Here is a 15,141-nt window from a genome sequence, read left to right as displayed (position 1 = left end):
GACTAAGAAATGCTAGTTCCAGCTGAGGTAAATTTTATGATCCCAATTCTTAACTATTATTTTATATGTATACAGCTAAATATATATATTTATTTAGCTAGTCCATTGGCTCTACATTTTGTTTTGAATATAAAAAATGCTCTACAATTTGACTTTCTAAGGTATGCCGTTTCTCCATTGTTAATATGCTATTAAAGCTGATTTTTTTATCCAGTCTCAGTGAAGAATATAACCCTTTAGCCAGAATGTTATTTTCTATTTATCAGTTTTTACCTCTTCCAAACTTGAATTCTTGTCTATAATAAATTACAAGTAACCTATAGTATGAATCACTGTGGTAGGTTAGATCTATTCAGAAGGCCAGATCTAGAAAACCCACATAATTCCTTGTAAGAAAAACATGGAGGTTCATGTCTGATACTTCTGTGGGATTAGCCTTTCATTGCCAGAAATATTGCTGTCATTGCGTTGAAGAGTATCAAGCAGTTCATAAGTCTGGCAATTGATCTATAATTATATATTGTTTATACAGGTTTGGATTGATTCAGCCAAGCATATGACGCATATACTTCTTTTTAAAGTCACAGCTTACATGCTTTAGTTGGGAAGAAAAAGCTTGACATAATGCATTGCCACTTGACTATTTAAAAAATAATGTATCAGTCAATTACAGGCAACATAGAACACATGAATACTGGTTTACATAGTCTTCTTCCCAGATTACAGGGCTTCTACTGAAAAGGAAGAAAACACCCTCATTCAAGCTGAAGCTCTGCAGCTGGATATGATCACGAACTATCTGTGTTTACCTGGACTCTCCCATGCTTTCGTTGTACCTCAAGGCAAGCAAGGTCTGGAGCTGTATAGCCCTTTACAGCCCTTTCTACTCAGCAGAGTAGAAAAATTTTGTTTCTGTATGAAAACACTTAATTAAAAAAAAAAAAAAAAAGGACAAAACTCCCCATTTATTCAGAGACATTTTTAAAACCTAGCCATTGTAGTGATCCATTTTTTTCAGTGTCTTTGTTTTTCAAGGTAAGTTTTTTTTTAACATAGACAAAACCTAAAAATTACAATAGAAAATAAAAAACTGTGACGATTTCATTTTTGATATCTTATTTGGTCAAAACAAGCTCTATAAAACATTTCAACAAACAACTCCAATGCTTTCCGTACATTTAATGACAATGACATAGACTTAAGCAATGTGCAAGAAATCAGCCACCTGCACAAAAGGGCCAGAAAGATTGCCTGTTTGATGTCAGACCTGAAAGTCTACAAAGAGCGTAAAGTATATCCAGAATACACAGCCTTCAGCCATGTGGTTGGTGATTCATGAAGCTATCACCTTGTCTTAGTCCTGGCAGAAAAATTTGACATACGCCCTAAGTGAATTATTTGTATGCTACCACTGGGATGCGACCACATGATATAGAGTTCACATGTGGTGGCACCAGCAAGATCATTTAGATATTATGTCTGAGATGCTAAATATCTTTATTGAGGGAATATCTTATGTTTATTTTCCATACAGCAAAAAAACATTTGCAAAGGACCAAACTGCATTAATACACATAATTTCATTTTGAAATGCAGGTATTAATAGCATTCCATGCCATCTATGGTAGTTTAGTTTGATGTTCAGATAGAACTATCAGAACTCTGAGGGTTAGGCCAGTGCAACTTGCTTTCAAAGCAGTTTGCAGCATTCCTTTATTTATTCACAATTCAACTTGAAGCTGCTTTTTACCTGCTTAATGATTAGATAAAATTACAGTCCCTTAATCAAGGAACATGAGGGCTCTTCTGTGCCCTTCTGCAGCCTACTGCACCTATGCTATGGGCTAAACCTGCCAGGACCTCTGAATGCTGCTGAGATCAGCTGCCACAGAACTGAGTAACATCATTATCTTCTCTTGTCCTCCAGTGAAGGAGACTGTATATTGAGACAGCACACACCGGTAATTCCCAGGAACCACCTGACTAACTGATTGGAGCCATTAGTTCTCCAGGAACTACATTAGATGTTAAATTTTTAGTATAGATTTAGTCATAAAGAAATAAAAATCAATAAAGAAGTAAAACTATATCTTCATTATACTTATTAAACACTGCACTACAAAGTATATGAACTGCTCTGGGGGCATGCTAACTAAAGCTCTTAAATGAATACATAAGCGGGGTTTTCTCCTCCACACCATGTACCTCAAAGAGGTTTATCTGGTTGCTTGAACAATTAATGAATAAAGTCATTTGTGACAAAATAATCCTAAAGAAATTTTCTTACACTTATTCAATAACTGAAATCTTGTCATAAATGTTATTTACTTTACAGACAATTTCAGTTCCGATTAACTAGAGCATCCTTCTTCAGGACTGTTCTTGAGTACATCCTCAAGTCTCACTGAAGTCAATTACTAAGTTAGCAGAGGGAATCAGTTATGAAGAGAGATCTGGGAGTCACACTGGACAAAAGTAAGAAAGAACTGAAAAGTGGAGAAGGAAAGAAAGAAGGGAAAATCCTAACCTTGAAAAAACAACAGAAGGAAGGCAGGGATTTGAAATTAAACCTCTTGGCCTTGGACTGCTCACTTTACTGTGGCCATTGTAGGGATCTGTGCTACACTCTTCATTAGCTCCAGCACAAATACCTTTCATACTTCTCTGATTTCTTCATGACTTTTGCAAAATGCTTTGTTCTACACAAGTTTCCAGAGAAAATAATTTAAACAAATGTTAATAGCACAGATCTATCTGTAGCCTGAATTAACTACTTGTGAACTTAGCTAATTTAAATATATTAATGTAATTACTATTAACTGAACATTGAGGAAAGTGTGTTTACTAGGGAAACACAGCAGCAGTGCGTTTGCAAGGACATAACCAATACTCGTGGTGAAGATCCATGAAAAAGAATTAAACACGTGATTAAGTAATGATTCGGTTGGTTTGCTCAATTTAGCACATACTGCTCCCATGATAATGAAAATAAGAGATGCTCGCATTATATAATTTATTCAGCAAATTTGACTTTCATGTGAACAAAATAAGAATAAATCATGCTGCATGAAACAACAAGACCATTTCACTAAAGGAGCGCTCAGACTTGTTCCTGCAGATCTTGCTTTGAGCGCCTGTAACCTACTGCTGCCACAGGGTGTTTCTGCCTATCTCAGAAAGGAATTTAAGAGATGAGGATGCTAGACAGGAACTGTTCTGAAGTGGCTCAAAGGGAAATATCAGGAAGACAACATAACCCTCATCTTTCTTCAAACCACCCTTTCCATTTAATTCAGGGCTACATTGAGGCTAAGAACTCCTGTTAAGCTGCTGCTAAGATTATTTATTCATAGAATTTCATTTGTCTCATGTTTCCAGCACAACTCCTGTAGTTTTCCTCTGACAACAGCGGTTCTTTCCTCCTAGGATCATTTATGCATATCCATTGCTCTTCCACTCCAAAAGAGCACTTCAGTAACCACAGCCAGCACTTACTGGCTAGGGATCTAAAATATACATACAGAACAGGAACAAAAACTTTCATGTTTAAGTTTTAATGTATCTAATTATTAGGCTTTGCTCAGAGATGACTTAAAGAACTGGACAACCCTGAAGTCTGGCTCTCTCCAAACTTTTCTCAACAGATACAGGTATTTCATCCAGATTTCAGAATCTGTTAAACCAACTTCTCTCTCTATCACTATTTGCACTAGCAAGCTGATTGTCATTTATGCTCATGATTTTATTTAAGTCAGTGACCCAGAGAAGACTAGTCGACCATATTTTAGAAGGCAGCTTACTGTCAACAACCTATAAAAGGGCAAGATAAAGGACACTACACAATAGTTGATTGAAAAAGATCTAGCAGATACAGCAGTCTATAAAGGTCACAAGTTCGATACCAGGGAAAGCAAAACACAGGTAAACAAATTCAGAATCATCAATGCTAACATCTTGACTAACCCAGCTAGGTGGATATTAAAGCTGTCTAGCTGTCTGTTCCAACTACATTCAATCTCCTATAGTTGGGTGGGTAAAAGAAACATTTACTGAACTTGTAACAGATAATAATAGAGTTAGTGATCTAACTGTCCAGAGCACAATCAATTAATTTCACTAAAACAAACAAAAAAAAGACTAGATAAAAGAACTAAAATCATAATTCGTTTCTCAGAGAATAAGAAAATCAACTAAAAACACAGATTTATGCATGAAATGGCACAAACTGACTTTTTCTAAAGATCTGCATCCCTTCATCTCTCAGTTAAATATTGCTATCAGGAATTAGTGTTTTGAGGTTTGCAAAATATTTTATGGCTTCATTCAAGAAACTGGCTTCTTATAGCTTGCATCAATATGCATGTTGTAAAGTGGGCAGGGGTCTTTCAAAAATTTTTATAGGCAAGTGCTTTAACCATTAGCCTAGTAAAGAAATGGACATAAGAATTACCTCAGCCTGTAATATTAGGCATTTTGTTTGGTTGGTTGTTTTTTGCTTGTTTGTTTCGTTTTAAAGAAAAGCATATACAACACCAGGGAGACCCGAGTTGTTTGAGCTGTTTTGCATGCTCTCTCACTGTTGTGCATGACTCTTCAGAGTTAGGAGCTCTTTATCCAGCTTCTTGTTATCTGAAAAAGAGAATACTTCAATACATTTTTAATGAATTTTCTGTAGTTAGAAGTGACATTTTCTCAGCTCATAAAGCAAAACTCTCCAGAGACCAAGCAGAAAAAGACATATATGATGCATATCCAAAACTTAAATAAATATAATTAAATAAGCTTGGAAACATTTCCCATCCTAGTGCTTTTGGCATTGTGTTCCAGCAGTTTCAAGTGTGCTAGCTTTTCCAGTGAGATCCCTTCATCAACATTCCTTGGGTCAACAGCGCAAGTACAACACTTCCATCAGCTTTGAAAACAGCTCAGCAATGGAAGGAAGTCTCCTGGCTCTTCTTAAAGACTAACCTTCAGCCTCACTTTCCAACAAAGAGAGCCTTGTAATGTTTAATATAATTTCTCCACATCTTGCTTGCTTAACTAGTTTCTTTCTGCTCTCACACCAGCATGGACCCTTCACTCCCTTTCTAACTTCTCCAGCCTCCCTCAGCTGTGCTGTCTCTTGCAGTGAAGTCAATGGAACTGCCTGTCTGTGTATCTTCATTGGCTGTTGTTATTACATAAGCTATCAAAAAACATGCAGATCCATGCAGATCCAGACTCATCCAGACTATTCCAAGCTGTTCCATCGCATCTAGCTGTAGCTGGATGGTTTCATGGATAGCTTTGTTCTGATTATCTCACATGATCTAACACAATGAGCTGCTTTTACCTTTAATATATTCCAAGTCACCACTCAGTAGATGAACAGCGATATCCAGGACTTAGTAGAAGAACAGGATACTTACACGTATCTTCTTCAGAGCTGTTCCAGCAATGCAACCCAAAGCATTTCTGTGAGACTAAGTCCTGCAGAAAGGAAGGAGGAAGAGGGCAGAGCAGAGTGGAGGGCAAAAAGCCAGAACCTGACTTCCCCAAATGTCAGGTTTTTTTTCTCTCATGAGAACTAAATACTAAGTGTAAAAGTAGAACACTTTAATGGGAATTGAGAGAACCTGTTCCCAGGTCAGTCTCAGGTTTTTTACAGGGCTATATTCAGAGCACTCACACAGCAAAACCCAGGCTCAATACCACAATTCAACCCAGACCAAAAATAAACCCACAAGAGAAGTCTCACACCCCTTCCTGCCAGAAACGAGCCCTGATGTTTTCAAGAAACACAAATCACACTCAAGCCTTGCACCTGACAGAATTCACAGCTGTGATAACGACTGACTTAGGAGGTGCCTGACACCAGCCCTGACTGCTGTTCTAGGCTATAGATGAATTCCTTTAACACTGCTAGGAGCCAGAGCTCTGACTTCCAAAAAACCTAGTCTCAGCATTCTCCGAAATCAACAGAAACATACCTGGGATGCTGCACAGTCTTTACAAGTAGCCTGACAGTAAAACTACCTGCCAAATCAAAACAATTGCCATTAATAAAACATACAGTGTGGGATAGCATCATGCCATACAGCATTAAATGGCAGCATCAGCACAAACAACTAGTTTGCACATCAGGCTTGTAAAGCACACCCACAGAAGCCAGGAGAAAGTGATGCAGAATCTCTCAAATCTAAGAAATAGCTGTGGCTGTCAAACAGATTTCTCAGTGTCAAAATCTGTCCCTGAAGTAAACAGCAATTACAGCACTTTGAAGCACTGTAAGCCATTCTGACAGCTCTCATCTCAGCCTGCAGAAAAGATCTGATGTTCCTGGCCACCTATAGAAAAAGAAATAAGGGTGCCACACTCCCTGCCCTGCAAAGGCCACAGATACAAACTGAAAAGGTTTTTCCATACATCTCTCTCCTTGTGTGTATTTATTGCTAGGTAAGCTTTCAGTTCTCACTGAAACACAGTTTCTGCAAGTCTGAAGTCTGCCTTCTGATGCACGGGAGCTGCATCAGGCCCAAGCATAAATCGTTAGAAAGTCACCTTTGGTCACAGAATGAAATAGAGCAGGTGACAACCAACATGATGGCAGATAAAGCAAGGAGTAAGCACTGATTACAGCACGTCAAGGAAAGAAATAAAATAGGATGAAGCGGGCAGCACTACTATGAATATTATTTGTTTTTGCTACTGTGAGATAAGTGAGATAATTTGTTTAGCTCTCAGCTGGTTAACCTAATGAGACACACCTTGACAATGTGTAGTAAATTGGTGCCATTTCAATAATTGTACAACAGATTACCATTCATCATATTGCTAATGAAACTCTTCCCTTCATCTCTGCAAACATAAAGCATTAGGTTGATTGACTCATTAACAACATCAATGTCCTTGCACTAGCTGCAGGAGGATCTGTACCAAAGTTTGTTACTGATCTTCCTCTCCCTGCTTTAGGCCACAATTAGAAAGACAACTGTTTAAGAACTCTCACAACTGTATTTTATTTGACATCAGCATATATACACTGGAGTATAATAGGAACAATTTTTGCACAATCTTTCTTGCAAGATGGATTTATTTTCCAAATACAGAGATGTTCATTATACAGGAAGGTAACAGTTAAGCTGCACAATAGCAAAACAAGTTGACAGCTATCAAACCACCTTTTCAGTTTGTTAGAATAGTCAGGTGACCAGCACTGAATATATGCATTTCAAAACTTTAGTTAACCTCTGATTCTTCCAATCTTCCAGCCACATTGTTCCATGCAACAAAAATGTATGTGAAGAATAACGTAAAAGAATTCAACCTCAAGGCCTCCCTTTCTTTGATTTCCTTTCTGGTTTTGCCCATATATGAGTCAATACAAAGGTTTTACACATCAGAATTTGCCATGGCACAAACTCTCACAGCATGCATCTAGGACATTCATATATTGCAGAAATAGACAAGTCGGGAGATTTGGGTCTTCCCTAAGAGGATGCTAAAGAGGCATTTTCCACTACGGTGGTTCAGTGCATTACTATCTGCATGCCACAACTTCTATGGAAAAGAAAGACTAAATAAAATACTCCAAAAAGCTTCACCTTTTTCATTGAGAGTATTTCTTACAATGGTGTAAGCTTAAATCCAAATGCTTTGGCTGCAATGGACAGGGCTTCACAGGAAAAGCTTACAATTAATTAAAAAAACTGCCAATGTTAACTTTTTCCTGGTTTTGCTTTGTTGAGATTTTCCTTTTTTTTTTTTTTTTTTCCATTTCCAACTTAAAAATGATACACAGTTATTTCAGCTGCTGTATCCACAACAGAAATTCCCCTTTTCTTTTTGTTTTTCAGCTGGTACAGCCATTACACTTTGAATTAGCCACTGTCACAGAAATTAGTACCTCTCTGAACACCATGATTTGAAAATTGAAGAGAAAAGACGGTCCATGTTATTTATTAGGTGTAAGTAAAGGCGAGGAGAAACACAGGAACTGTATCATACATTGAGTCCACTATAACATGGATAATTTATTTATCACAAGTAAATACTGCACTTGCAACCAGACTGGTATCCAGCTGCACCCTGAATACTTCCAAATGAAGGGTCCTGGCCACAGCAGTGTTACCACATACCCTTCACTACATTATATAATTTTTACTGCCACAAGTCAAAGCCAGTGATTACTGACACTGCCTTCTTAGTTTCTAATCAACATTTCTCCATTTGCCATCAGGAAGAGGAATAGAGCAGCTTAATGCCAATACCATAAAATAAATTATTTAAAATTACTGGGGAAAAAAACAATGCAAAAAGGAGTAGGACATGCTGAAGCAAGTGTTCAGAGATAATAGACTTAGTATTTTTTAAATTGTTAATGAGCAGGTCTAATAGCTCTCATATCTTACCCCAGCAAAACACTTAAGTCTCTAGGCTCAAGGCTCAGCTGTTCCTACCCAGAGCAGGGATACCTTCTCCTGCTGAACAGATGTACAACAGAGGTGAGGAATTCACCTTTTTTTTTTATTTTTTATTTTTATTTTTTAAATATAAACGAGATCAGAATTTAGTGTGGATGAGGGAAAGTAAGGGGAACTGAGCTTTGTTATTCACGAATACATAGCGTAATGGAGAAGTAAGATTCAAAGAGAAAGCACCTTTTGTAATGTTTAAGTTACATCAGGACAACTTGTAGGGGCATAGTAACTCTATCTGTCAAATCAGAGATGTTATTTTCTTTCTGGGATAGCCCACTGGCTGCTAGCATGGACTCTTTTTTGTGTTGTTTTTTTTAACTACTGTAGGACTAGGAAAATGACCACAGAGACCATGGACATTTACCAAGCAGCATGCTCAGTTTTATTACCATGCATATACACATCTGTCCAAGTGCTTTCCATATAAGAGCAATTAGCAGATCTCCAAAGAGAAGGCCAGAGTACAGTAAACCTTGATCCTTCTTTGGTATGTTCGGTACTGCTACAGTAGCAGCAGTGCTGAGCTGAAGAAGGTTACTTCAGCTCCAGTCTGGCCTATTTTATACAATAAGGAAGCTTTTTCCATTCCACCATAGTACTCTGAGGGCTCTGATTCACCATAGTACAGCTTGGATGCACAGCAATATGGATGCATCCCAGCTGGCAGTCACTGCTAGTTCTAATTTTTCTGGTCATCCAGCTACGGTATCAGAAGCCTTAGGATTAAGTGTGCCTGTCCTCAGGCAGGATTTGCAACTGGTACTGAATTCCATATAACGCGCAGCTTGCATTTAAGCCTCCCAGTTGGGAAGAAGTTTAAGGGGCATTTCTGTAAGTGGCTTAAGCCAGTATAAGATCTGCACCATCTCTGAAAGATGGAAGCTCACCTTCCTTTCATCTCCTCTTTCCAGCCAGTGGTTCCTACCTTCTCCCACATCGGCAAGGAGAGTTCTCATGCAGGCAAATGATGTGCCACAAACCCACCTTTTCCTTTCACAAGATCCATGCTGTGCAAGAGCCAAGGTTGTAGATGTTCAAATGCAGTTGCACCCCACAAACTGTTGTACAGACCAGACTACTGACCAGAGAAAGGTCTGGTGCTAAAAAGCTCCCATGAACCTAAGTACAAGAATGAAGTCTTCAGATTTCGCAGGAAGGCAAGATAGTTCCAAAAACTGGCTGACATTGTAAAGAAAGCTTTTGTTGCTATGTTTTTTCCTTCCTCCTATAACTGCACTAAACCAGACAGCAATCTCTCTATTTGGTCTCTTAAACATAAAGCAAGTTAAATGCTAAAAGTTCCAAACTGCTTCTTTATTGAAAATGAAATATGCGGAGTTCCTGAAAGATAAAAAATGTTACTGTTTGTATTTTTGGCATAGAAATGCTCTAAATCAGAAAGAAACAGTGATATTTAATAAAACTTAATCTTTCTACTTTAGCATTCTGATTCTTAATTCTTCCTGGATGCCTGCGAAAATACCCTTTTTATGAAAACAACTGCAGTGGAACATAACATGTTTCTAAGAGAACATTAGAGACTTCTTTTCTTTATTACTTTCTCATTGTACTCATAATGAAGAAATTATTTCTAGGCTGTTTCCTGCCAGATGCTGCTCTAGTACCTTTAATAGTACATATCTTAAAATAACTGCTTGGTAGCAAGTAATTAAATTTTTCATCTTTACTAATGCTTTCCTTTTTCTTCCTTCTTTCCTCTTGCCTCAAATAACTTCACTTAAGCTCTTTCGTAAATCCTGGCCTTTTTTTTTTTTTTTTTTTTTTTTTTTTTGTACACTATTTATTATTAACAAAATTGACAAAATCACCTTTGTAACAGTAAAAACAACCACATATGGCAACTGAGGTTCCAGAAAGTGTCTTCTTTAAAACCAATGGAGTGAGAATAAGAATCCTCCAGTTGTTCTGGGCTGGATTAAAGTTGTTGTGAAATCCCATCAATCCCATCCTTTTCACCACCTCCTCTGTAGCAGCACTAACAACAGTGAGCCAAATCAGAAAACTAATCCAGCAGGCTGCTAACTCAGCCACTAGATAAACTTGCTTTTAGCTAGACAAGTTATTTCAGCCAGATCATCATCACCACATGGGTACATCTCCCAACACAAAGTAATAAGGTAGGAGTACTACCCTTAGCAGTAATTCAGTTTTATGGTGGAATATAATGGTCCTAATGATGTAATGCATAATAATATGGTCTGTCTGGTGCATAGCACTTCAGAGGCTGGTAGTACATAAGCCAGCTCCCATCCACAGTCCATACAGATACAGATACTCATATTCTCAAGGACTGGATTAGGCAACAGTAGGTTCATTTCCACCATGATTGCTTCTGGTATTGATCTGCAAAGGCACCCATGTGTTACAGAAGGATGCTATAATATAATTCTATGGGAACTATGGCTCTTCAAAATTCTTCACACCTTCACAACTGGTCTGATGCCAGAAAACACTGCCATAAATTGATAAAACATGAAATACATGTACGTACAAAAAAATGTTTACTTGAAGTACAAAGTGATTTGTGTAATAACCTCACAAAGTTTAGCAGCTAGGTTTTCAAGCTGTAAAACAGACTATGGAATTATTGCACAGTGAGGAGCTCTAAACTATCTCACATTTTGAAAGCACTGTAAATACATACTTGCACATGTTCTTAATTTCCAAGTGCTCCATACTTCTGTATCTTTACTTACCATGGAGATGAGACGTCAGCACAACATTTCAAAGCAAGACAAGTCAGTACTCAGTTTAATTTTGCAATGCATTGAACTCAGAAGTCCAGCTCAGTGCTTCATAGAATCACTTGCTTCTTCTACCAACCTCCAGCTAAGATTTTTCCAAGGATCAAAACATATTCACAAATAAGATTATTTCTCTTCTTTATGTAAACAGACCATCTATAGAATGCTATGCCATTAACAGCAGTTACTTCAACATAAATACAGCATTCACTAAAACACACAGCAAATGCTGAAATAGATCAACAGCAGCAAGACCAACAACAGGAGATAACCCAAGTACCCAAGTCTCTGAGCTAGCTGAGGGTTAATTCAGTGGCACAATTCTTTTTTTTTCCTTCAGGATCTTTTTCTTGAAAATGGAGATAAGAAGATTAAATAATTAATTAATTAAATAATACCTACCTCACACCATGCTTTGCATCCAAAAAGATAGTCTTTCAAAGTAAGACTGCTTGCAAGTGCATCTGGAGACTGCTTCCCTCAGAATTCAGAGATTTGAATATTATTATAAATACATACACAGGATGTGATCACAGTAGTATTTTTAAATGCTCGAATTATGCTGCTATTTGAAGAAATCATTCAATAGCTGGTGGGAGTTTGGTTGTTCTCCTAAAAAGGGAATCTCCAAGGCTTTTTTTTTTTTTATTCCCAGTTTATTTTTATTTCAAAAAATGTCATGATGCTCTTGGTTTCTCTTGCATAAAATAATGAAAACAGAATTCTGACCAGAAAACATAGTGAGTTGCAGTGGATAGTAACTGGCTTGCTTTGAATAAGTCCTCTCTAGCAGAGCAATATAAAAAGAATAAGAAAGTGTAAGAGAGATCTGTAAATGCATTCAGTTACAGACTAGAATATAAAACGAATCAATTCTGAAAATGGTACCTACTACATTTTCTAATCCATGTGAACACAAAGTATGCTTCACAAGTTCTGTCAATTTTATAAGAATGGCATTTTTTGTTCCCTCTAGTTTAGAACACAGTAAATAACATTAGCAAAGAGAGACCTTTTCTGAATTCTCTGTGCTTCACGCTACTCACACTTGCTTGGAATGTGCCAAAAATTTACTTTCAAAGTCTGATGAATGCACAACATGCTAAAACTGCACACCACACTCACATTCTTCAAAAGTGCAACAACTTGCCTCTGAGTAGACACCTACAAATGAAGACTTAGTGAGGACTTAGAAGAATTAGTGTGTATCAGACTCCTGCAAAAACAACACACTTTTCCTTCCAGAAGAACCAACAGAACTTCCTATTTGAAGTGTACTTAAGTCAATAAAAAGCCCTGCATTGATGTCAGTACATTGTCTCCTAAACATAAGTGTCTTACTTTCGAATCACACTGTGAAAGAAATATTAACTCTTAGAAAAATTTTTTAAAAAAAAAAAAACAACAAACTTTGGGAAAGATAAAGAGGCTTTCATCACCTAACTGGTTGCTTCTTTCCTAGACTAAATTCTTTGTTGTTTTGTTTGTTTATTTTAAATAACAGTATCCATAAGTCCATTTAACCACTGGATTTACTAAATTTACCCACTGTGCACTGTTTTGCTTCGTGCTCATCAGACCATCTAGAAAAATATCTCCCACTCTCCTCACTTCCCGTGGTGTCATGTAAGCTTACTGCCACATGTATCTGCAGTTCTCCAATACTTGGTTTTATCCATATCATCATTAAACAATATACTTCACCTACGCTTCTCAGCCAGGCATTTGGCATTTTCCTAATAGGTCAGTTTAACTCCAGGATTAAACAAATCCAGGAACAGTATTTTTCAGCTATGTTGTAATTACAATAGTGTTAGCCACAGAACAGTTATCCATTTAACAGAAGTTCCCTGCATCTCCAATAACACAAGGGCAGATGGTAAAGTTTGGATCTAGATAAATATACACTGTGGATTCTGACATTCTTACACAGTACGCAGTCTCTTCACTACATCATAAGGTTCACTGCATCAGAATGACATGCAGGAAATATGCAAGTAAACAGAAGAAAACAGAATTCTGCACATATTCAAAAGATGAATACATTCATTTTTCTCTGAAACAGTGGTTCAATCCTATTACCTATACACACTTGGCTTTCCAGCTTTTTGCAAAGTCCATCCTAAGTAATGAAAATGATGAGATGCCCAAGGTTGCATTTGAACTCCCTGTAATCAATAAATTTTAGTTCCTGTTAAACAAAAAGCTTTAGGCACATTTCTTAATAAATGATTTGCCTCTTTCATTCAATTATCATGTGATCAACTTGACAGATTGTAAAGTAATGTAGATGGAATAACTTAACAGTTTACAAAACCTGTTTGTTTGTTTTTTTCCTAAAAATCATGCAGGAAAAGAAACCTAGAGTGTCTCAGAAATGTGCCACTGATATCCAATTGATTGAAACAAATCAACTCTGTAGGAGAAAAGCCGGACTCCAATTCAGCTGCTGAACTCTAAGAGCTCAGGCCATCATGTGGTACCGGGGTCGAGGTTTGCCTCTTCATTATTCTAGTAACTGCTGTGAAAACTCTTAATAGTGAGCTAATATACATTTGACCTTGCTATGTTGACCTCACAACTGACTACAAAATATGTTTCAATGCATGTGAAGGCAATCTCCTTAAACTGAGCTTTTAACTGTTTTTCTCAAATGACTCCATTACTGGTTGGGGCTGCATCACTGAAATCAGTAGGAGTTTTGCTATTGGTAACAATGTCTCTGAGGAAACAGCAGTTAGTGGAATCGATCTTTGTTTCTTGGTAAGGTTTTTTCTCTCTTTATACTCTTTTTTTTCTTGGTAATAAAGATGACTGAAGTGGTTGGTTAGTTCTAAATGGTTATGTTACTGTCAAGAGAGACTGCCTAACAAAACCAATATAAAAAAAAAATCAAAATAAACACCAAAAACCCACAATTCCTGTAAAGTTTATTACACTCAAAATCAGCCCTAGAGATCTATGTGGGCACTAAAGTAACATGTGCAACATTCTCCCTTTGGATTTTATTAACCAGTATTGAACATTTCACCCTCGATATTTAAGCATATTCCTGCTTCTTTTTTTTTTTTTTTCTCATGCTTCTAACTTGCACAGTATTCAGAACCTGCCAGTATTTCTGAGTATACTGCAGGCTGTTCACTGTTTCTGATCATTCTGCAAGGAGATTAAATATGTTTACATTGCCCTTATGTACTTTGGAAAGCTACTTATGGTAATTTCTTCTTATACTGTAACAAAATAATGTAGCACAGTACAGTAAATTAGGCTCATAATGATATATATATATATCATTTTATATATATATATATATGTATATATCATTTTGAATATAAATATGCAAACACCAGAAGGTAATTCAGGAATTGACTGAATTGACTGATGGATTAAAAACATATTTGTTCTGAGATATCATGAAAAATTTCTTGTAACAAGGAAGCACAGAAATTAGTATTTTGAATTCAAATAATTCCTGCAATCATTTTCTCCTTTTTTTTAAGTCTTCAAAATGAAACAGGACCTACAAACAAATCCAAATAGCACATCTACTTCAACCTTGGCTAAACAGCCTGAACCAGTGTTAATTCTACTGAACAATCCAAAAAGAAAGCTGACTATATGAGCAGTATAGGGGGATGGGTGGAAAGGAAGAGACAGCTGTTTAGAGTAAATCATTTAGAGCTCTGTCTAAAAGAAAACATCCCCATTTTTCATCAGAGAGAAAAGCAAAGAGTAATTTCAATAACTTTTGGAGCAAACACTAGGTTCTCAACACATAAAGCCATTGTTCTTCACACTAGAAAAAAATTACCCTTTGTGCAATTATGACCAACAATTGCCAGAGGATTAGGGCTTTTTTCTTCATTTTCACAAAATAAACAAATGAACTCTGTTGTAGAGTATCTGCTATTCTGACA

Source organism: Lagopus leucura, unplaced genomic scaffold (genome assembly GCF_019238085.1).
Source record: "Lagopus leucura isolate 7727_CA_CO unplaced genomic scaffold, USGS_WTPT01 Super-Scaffold_100004, whole genome shotgun sequence".
NCBI lineage: Eukaryota > Metazoa > Chordata > Aves > Galliformes > Phasianidae > Lagopus > Lagopus leucura.
The sequence above is the reverse complement of the archived record's forward strand: the minus strand, read 5'-3'. Positions refer to the sequence as shown.